This window comes from Squalius cephalus (assembly GCF_949319135.1).
Source record: "Squalius cephalus genome assembly, chromosome: 13".
Taxonomy (NCBI): domain Eukaryota; kingdom Metazoa; phylum Chordata; class Actinopteri; order Cypriniformes; family Leuciscidae; genus Squalius; species Squalius cephalus.
In genome coordinates this window covers 29,771,202-29,780,255 of record NC_137134.1, presented here as the reverse complement: position 1 = coordinate 29,780,255, position 9,054 = coordinate 29,771,202, and positions in this window count along the sequence as shown.

Below are 9,054 nucleotides of genomic sequence, written 5' to 3'. Positions count from 1 at the left end.
GGAAGGAAGGGGGGGGGGGGTGGGCGGGAGATGGGTGCAACTGTGATGCAATTATTAATAATTGTAATTTTTGCATCACAATAAGTGTATTGTGATTGTCAAAACATTTTAGTAACTAAACTGAATTTTATTAGGTTTAGTGACAACATGTTACAATGTTTACATGGTTCAATTTCTGGTAAGCTACGCTTTTTTATTATTTCAGTTCAATTCACTTATTATGATTTGATTTAATATTGACTCATTTGGATAAATATTAGGTAGGCTACACAAGATAGGCATTAATTTTTCTCAAGAAAAAAAACAACTCACCTAATGCTGTAAACATACAGAGAGCCCTATCAGCTGGCAGTATTATTTAAGGTTAAAAATAACACAAATTAAATATAATGCGTTTTTTTTATTATAATAACAACTTTATTTAATGATATAAGTAAAAATATAATAAACATGCAATAGTAGGCCTACACATATTTAGCAAAATACTCTCTATAGCTCTTTTTTCTAGCCAACTAACGTGCTATAGCCTATATTATGGTCATTAAATGGCTTTCCTGAGGTAAATGTTATGTGACATAATTGTTCTCCAACTGTTTTATTGACCCCTTTGATTGATGGGTAGATATTATGTATGAGGAATATACATTTCGGTAAGTTGTACTGTATCTTTCAACAGTGTTCATTCGTGTTTAACGTTATTTACTATCAGCTAGAGATGATCGGTTCACGTGCCGCTAGGGATCTGTCGTGTCACATTTACAAGCGTCAAAACGGTATTTATTGTCTGAATTTCGTAATAAAAGTGACAGAATCTGAGAGCAGAGATTTTTTTTATATCATAACTAACCTGGGGTGCGTTTCCCGAAAGCATCGTTGGCCAACTATGGTCGCAAGTTCCGTCGTTACCAATAGAGTTCAATGGACATTGCGATGAACTTGCGACCATATTGGCCAACGATGCTTTCGGGAAACGCACCCCTGCTCTGTCAAGTCTGTCGGTCTCCGTGTCCTCTTTGCTTCGCGATTTTTCTGTGCGTGAGAAAATGGATGTGTGGCTACATCCAGGGCCGGTTCTAGACATTAGGAGGCCCTAGGCAAAATTCATGTTGGAGGCCCCCCACCCCCAATAAAAAACACTTGAAGCAAATATAATTCCTAACTTTTTTATTTATACAACATTTAATTTGAAATTTTTGGCGGGTTGAGCACGGTACCTCTAGGGGGGTCCGGGGGCATGCTCCCCCGTAAGAAAATTTTGTACATTTTAAAGATAAATTCATTAATCTGGTGCACTTTGAGTCCCCCGAATCTGCTGTTAAAAATAAATAATACACCCGCCAACCTCCAGAACCTATATGATATTCTCTGATTTAGATATGCATCTGATCATGACATTTCAATTATTAAAATTCTCAGTGTTAAGCATGATAATATGGTAAACATATCACACTGAAGTAGGCTGATTTAAAATTAAAATTTATTTAAAATAAAAGTTCTTCTTTTGTCAAAATTACATTTCTAGCCTAAACAGAGGCTTTACTCCCTTCAAACTATTTACTATTTTACATAATAGTAAAAAACACATTACTATTTTTAATGTTTTTGAAAGAAGTCTCTTGCTCATCAAGCCTGAATATATTTGATCAAAAATGCATACAAATAATATAGTGAAATATTATTAAAATTTAAAATAATGGTTTTCTATTTTACTATACTTTAAAATATATTTCTGTGATGTCACGTGACCCTTCAGAAAACTTTATAATATTCTGATTTATAATCAAATGTTAGAAATGGCGCTTAATATTTATTTTATAACCTGTGATACTTTTTTTCAGGATTTTTTTATCATTAAAAAGTTTTTAAAAAAAGTCTTCACTATAACTTTTTTATATAGGCTATTTAACACCCTTGCAGAATATTCCTGTTTTTTTTTTTCTGTATTTTTTATCAAATAAATGCAGGCTTGTAGAGCATAAGAAACTTTTATTTCCAGGGTCCAGGGTATGGGTCCAGACTTTTTACTGGTACTGTAGCCTATGTACATATTAATCAAACTTTATCTAAGGTAATCTCTTTTTTGTTTAATGAAGATGTTATTGTTGTTGTTGTTGTTATTTTTCTGTTTTAATCAATTTATTCACATTTCCAGAATACCGCTTCAGTAGATGAACATAAGTGTGGTATCGCTTCATAGCTGTGGTATGGATTTCCCCTCCCATTTAATCAATATTAACTGCAGATATTGTCATATTATTAATATCAGTAATATGATATTATGTATTGCATTGTTACCTTAAATATGCTATACACAAATCAAGTGGAAGAGAAAGACACGATCGCTACTGAGCAGAATTTTTTTTTTTCTAAACTGATATTATTGGCGTAAGTAGTTTATGATGTCAGGGTATAATCTAATCATCAGCAGAATTTAGAAGATAGACCCATAGATATGAGATCCTTTATTTGAAACATTTAAAAATGTTGTAGTGTTGTAGCTTTTTAGTCAGCTCCCGACGCGATGTTATTCATTGTACGCGCAAATCCGCGTTGCGTCTGGGCACGTTAATGACGCTCGCGCTCTTTTAAACTCGTAATAAAGCGGTGAATGATTTTTCCAGAAATGACGCTGATCTAAAGGACAAGTTTTTATTTAGAATACATACAATCACTCCAAAATAGATGACGACAACTCACACACCTGCATCACGAGCTGTGCTTCTTTAAAGGACAAGTTCGGTATTTTACACTTAAAGCCCTGTTTACAGATCGTTTCTGATGAAATAGAACGGTTGAGATAAAAATGTGGACACATGCTGCTGTCCCGAGAATTTTAGGTTTATTTCGCTTTCCCCCCCACCTACACAATGGCAGCCTATGGGCACTGGAACAATCCTTCCTAAAACGCATTAAACTTTCGATTACAAAGACGTGAAACTCACCGAGTGGTCAGGGGTGTTCACTGATATGCTCACACAAAAATCGCTGCAAAAGATGCTTTCCAACAGGTTTTATCGTAGTTTTTGTCCAACTCCATTGACTTGAATTGGATGGGCTGTGTGCGGTACGGTATTACTCCGCCGCTTCTTCTTCTGCTTCTTCTGTGTATTCAATTAAATGCCAGTGGTTTGCTTGTAATTGGCAAAGGTGCATTATCGCCACCAACTGGGCTGGAGTGTTTATTATTCAAGCTCTCAACGGAAGAATCTACGGGTGTGAGGCGTTTGGAAAAATAGGTCCACAGTTTTACAACGAATGGTAAAACACCTGTTGGAAAGCATCTTTTGCAGCGATTTTTTTGTGAGCATATCATTGAACACCCCTGACCACTCGGTGAGTTTCACGTCTTTGTAAACGAAAGTTTAATGCGTTTTATGAAGGATTGTTCCAGTGCCCATAGGCTGCCATTGTGTAGGTGGGGGGGAAAGCGAAATAAACCTAAAATTCTCGGGACAGCAGCATGTGTCCACATTTTAATCTTAACCGTTCTATTTCATCAGAAACGATCTGTAAACAGGGCTTTAAGTGTAAAATACCGAACTTGTCCTTTAAGCTTTTGCTTCGCAGCACTTGATGGATGCGTTCGTTACACAAACTTTCAGAAGCTGGCACCCGCTTTGAAACGGAAACATTAATTGGTTTAACTGCAGATGAGTGACAATTCAACAATATAATGAACAATGAGGCTATAGTATTTCTGCCCGTCTTGACTGGTGGACTATATATAGGGGATGTTACGGTTATGGAGGCCCCTCCTCAAAGCCCGAGGCCCTAGGCAATCGCCTGCTCTGCCTATAGCTAGCGCCGGCCCTGGCTACATCCAATAAGGTGCTTACCATTCGTTCAAATTCGTAGCATGCGTTGCGCTTCATTGGTTGTCTTGCAATGTGCCTGCTTAGATGCTGTCGAATCAAAACAACGTGGGACTACAGTGATTGGATGTCGTGCAGGCAGCGCGCGTGCTCTCTGCATGCATACAGGTGGTGCACATTTTTTCACAGATGCAGATAAACAGAGCGGCGTGTGAACGTTTTTTCCCCAGTTTTCATGGGAAGTAGCAAGTCTTCTCGAGTCAAAAGGCGCAAGTCCAAGTGAAGTCACGAGTCATTGATGTTAAAGTCCAAGTCGAGTTGCAAGTCTTTGTACATTTTGTCGAGTCGAGTCTGAAGTCATCAAATTCATGACTCGAGTCTGACTCGAGTCCAAGTCACATGACTCGAGTCCACACCTCTGCCACCCACTGCCACTTATACCAACGAAGGAAATAAGTGCAGTTACAATAGCTTAATAAATATGTGGGAGAGCGTTGCTAGAGAGTGACGATATTGTATTGCAATAGGTAGCACTTCAAAGTCAATACAAAATCAAAACTATTTAGCACATAGTTGTAATTGAAAAGGTTTAATGACAAAATATGGTTATGGTTACACTTAAAATAGTTACAAAATAGATGTATGAGATGATGATAACTTAGAGAGAGAGAGAGAGAGGGAGGAGGAGGAGGTAAAGAGAGAGAGCCCCAATAAAGGGACCCATGGAAGAAGAGAACCAGAGCACCAAAGAGACAGAGCAACAGTTTCAATCCTCTTTTATCCTTTCCTGACCATGTGACTAAAACCCAGATGTGAGACATTCAAACTGACCAATCAGATAATTACACTTCCCCCACTGTACTAAAGGTGTGACAATTCATCGACCCCCAAAGTACAAACATGTTGGCCTACAGGCCTAGATCACTATCAGCCCCTCTGTGCCTTAGGAACTCCAAATGGTCCTTGTGGTGGAAAGAGGGTGTAGAAACAGTAAAGCAAATATCTTTGTTCATTTAAAATATCTTGGATTATTTTCAATCCTGCAATGCTTTAATGTCAAGTTACTGAAAACACAAACAAACATAAAAACACATTTTTACATTCTCAGACTGGATCTCTGATCATCACAAACACCAGAAACACAGACTCTGGACTCAATAAACATCAACCGCAGAATCAGAAAGAGCTTCAGTGTTTCTGTCGTTAGTAAGTGTAATTTATTTATTCACTGCATTTTTCTTTAAGGAATGTTAAAATACACTTTTTAATTAAATGCTCTTTTGTATTTTGAAATCAATGCTGTCTTCGCTGAAATTGGCTTTGAAACTATTTTCACTCAGAAATTGCTACCAAATTTCACTTACAAATAGACCAATAGGTGAGTAACATATTGGATTAATGTGAAATTTTGAAGTAGAAAGAATGAAATATTTTCTGGCACTCAAAATCTTACTTTGAATAATAATTTTTACGCTGTAGAGCCAAAGCCCTGACTTCCAGCCTTAAACTGTGTAAATATAGTGTTAGATGCTCATCCTGATCAGTCACACATATCTTCAGTATAATAGTGTTTCCTACTGAGCTCACAGTGATGATGCTGTTCTTCAAAAACACACCAGATGGAGCCATTTATCAGTTCAATCAATATCGTTCAACTGATAATCAATGCAGAAAAGTGTAAATATCAAAGGATTCACCTTTTGACTTTTACTCAAGCCAACTAGCTGTTCAACTCAGATATTTATTTAATACATACTTATATTGGATGGTGGAGGGGATTCTTGGCTATAATAAGATGCTGTTCTAGTATGCATAAGACTTGAATACTGTATATTATCATCCATTGTGTACATCTCAGATGCACTATTTTCACTTGCTGGACAATAAATAGGTGAAACAATCCCACAGACGCACATTGAAGGAGGGACCCGAGCCATAGAGAGCAGAAGTTATGACGTGGGCTCTTTTGACAGATAAACAAGCACGAGACCACCCTATTGTTAGACGTAAGGTCTTTTTTGGGGCACAAGGAGCTCTGCAGCGGGAAAAACAGTTTAACCCCCTGCTGTTAAATTTAAGCAGCATAGTCACTGAGGGGGACAAGTCCCCCCAATAATTAGAAATGGACAAATTGTCCTCCCAATATTTTAAATTTAAATGTTGTTAGGATGATAAAAAGTTTTAAAAGTTAAATTTTTAGTCTGGTCTGCCTCAGCGGTCTAACAGTGCTCATCAATGTGAAAATGGTTGAGATGAAAATGTCTCTCCTCTGTGAAGGCCTCCTTCCCTTCCCTCTACTTCTCCACATGACAGAGTCACCACATGGATATGCGGAAGCGATAAATAATTCTGTATAATAAATATTTAAGGCCAGACAAGTAGTCTGTTGAGGGTTGGTTTGCAAAGAAAGATACATGCCTGCGCACATATAGATTCAAACGCGCATACCTATAGACTGAACACGTGATGCACATGTGCGCGACGTCGGTGTTTGCGCAGAGGTTGCGTAGATATGCGCAGCAGAGATAGCGAATAATCGTTTGCACCTTTAATTCGAACCTATTTTCAGGAGTGCGTTCTCGAGACACCAGACACTGTTTTGTGCGAATGAGCGGGCCGGAGCGCATTAAGGGTTTTCTGTTAGAACGGTGTCGTGTCAGCGGCAGATGCGGCCATACCTATGTTTCACCCGTTTCAATTGAAACAGGCCCCGCCCTCCAAAGGGGGCCCCAACCAGTGTTGCCAGATGTACGATAATTATCGTATTTGTACGATAATTTTGACCTCTGTACGATGTACGATCAATAATGGAAAAAATCCTATAATGTACGATAATTTCAGAACTGTGTGACACTTCAAATGATGGTCGTTGTAATAGGACTTCTCATTGATCTAGCCGTGGATTCTACGTCTACCGGGGGAAGAACGAGAGAGAGAGGGAGCGAGAGACCTTGTGTGTGTGTGCTAGTGTGCCTCACGAAGCGCATGTAAGGACCCAACCAATCAATTGTAAGTGCGGGCGGGCTTTTATCTATACTCCCGAGTCAGAACCGAACAGAACAGAACCCCCCCCCCCCCCCCCCCCGTTGGAGATTTCTTGACTCACAGAAATGACTTTGTGTTGGTTGGGATGTCTGTCATTTTCATGTCGTTGACTCGTGTACGATAATTTTCTTCCAAATACGATCATTTTGAGCTTCTGGTACGATACTTGGACATTTCCAATCTGGCAACACTGGCCCCAACAGACCAGCAAAATCCGATTAATTTTCTCCGCAGGATATTGATTTTTAGTCGTAATGTCTAAACCATCCAAGGTAGATTGACCACGAGGCTACGAGGTTGTGAAACGAATGTTTCTGCTCCTATAAAAGCCACAAGGTATGAAATCGACCTTGTTATTTGCGATCTTCTGGAGAAATACTACACTACCCACAATTCCAAGCAAAACACTGACGTCTCTGATTGGTCGAACTCGCGCCGCGGTTACCATGGCGACGTTTACTGCCCCCGTGAACGGCTTAAGCGATCTGAAGTATATATTTTTCTGCTCTATTAGTTATTGAAACGGGCCCCCAGATGCTTAAGGCTGCCGCTGGTCAGCGGCCCCTAAGTTAATAACTAATGATCTTTACAACGAAAGTGAATCCATCAAAACTAACTTTAGCTGGACAATAACTTTATTCTAGAGCTGCTATAAAACCAACACTATCTGTTACGTAATTTCCAATTATCACTGTAAAGCTGCTTTGAAACAATTCATATTGTTAAATGAAGATGACTTGACTTAACTTGACATGTCCAATCAAATCAATGTAGGCGGGTTAGCAGAGCATGAATTTCCATCAGTTTAAAGGAATAGTTCACCCAAAAATGTTCCATAATTTACTCAGCCTCAAGCATCCTTTCTTCTTTTAGCCAAACACAATCAGAGTTAAAGGGGAGCGCAGGGCACAACCTAACACATTTTGGTTTTGGTTCAATTATTAAAAAAAGAATTAAGTTAGATTGATCTTTTTTTTTATTTTATTTTTTTTACACAAGCAACATACACATCTCTGCTAAAAATGAACACTTAAAGGTTTTTTTCTAGGACCTACCATTTTCGTACAGTTGCACTGAAAGTGACAGAAGTGCAAATGTTACAACTTACCCCATATGTGGGATAAAGTATAATCACTGGTAACGTTACACCTCTCCACACTCTCCAAGAACTGAAGTCATCCAGAGTGAGTAAAAGGGCTGGCAAAATCACTCTGGTCAGCCTGTGTCTGTCATGTAAATGTTTTGTCATGTCAGAGCCAAAATACTGTCATTTGCCAAACCCCTCCACAGCTTGAAAGATACATGTTCATGAGATAAATGACATTAAAAACATCAAATGAACACCCTTTTAATGGTGAATTCCTAGTTTTGACACTAGATGGTGGTCTAACACAGTATGCATACTACTTGTAGTACACACTTTATGTATTAATGAAATATCAATTTAACTTATTTATTAATGTGTAAGTATCATGTTTTCTGTGAATGTGCGAGACTTCTTTTATTAGCCTCTATAGTGAAATAATGAGAAGAATATATCAAAGTTTAGTAAACTTTTAAACTGATTGCTACAAACCAGTTTGTTTGTAATTACTAAGACAATACATTCAAATAATATGGAAAGAAACACCAGTTTGTAATTTCAAGGAGCATAACGAGCTGTTTTATACAGCTAAAAATAACTGGAAGCGAATGACACTGGAAGTCAGACACATTAAAATACAAATTAAAATGACAAATTGGTGCGCTCGTTCTCACCTGAAAAATAAAGTGATTATAAGGGCACATTGTGTGAGATTATTCTTACAGATAATGATAATGATAATAATAATAATAATAAATAGCATGGGAAACAGCAACCTTTATTATAGTGAAATTTACTAGATTAAGACATGAGTGAGTTAAAAAAGAAATTACAAAATGTAGGCTATTTATAATTTATTTTACATAAGATCTCAAAGTATAATTTTATTATAGGAACAATAACTGAAGTAACTTTTTTATGGATAAATATAATTATAATGTTCAATCGCTATGCTCTTGACGTGAACATTAATAATAACCCTAAGCTGTAGTGATGCTTGATAAAGCAAATACCACATTCATTCTGGGGGGAATATGATTAATCCCTCTAGTGGTCATGTTTTGTCATTGTTATTTCTGAGTGTTTAAATATCTGCTTTCTTTGAGTTTCAGC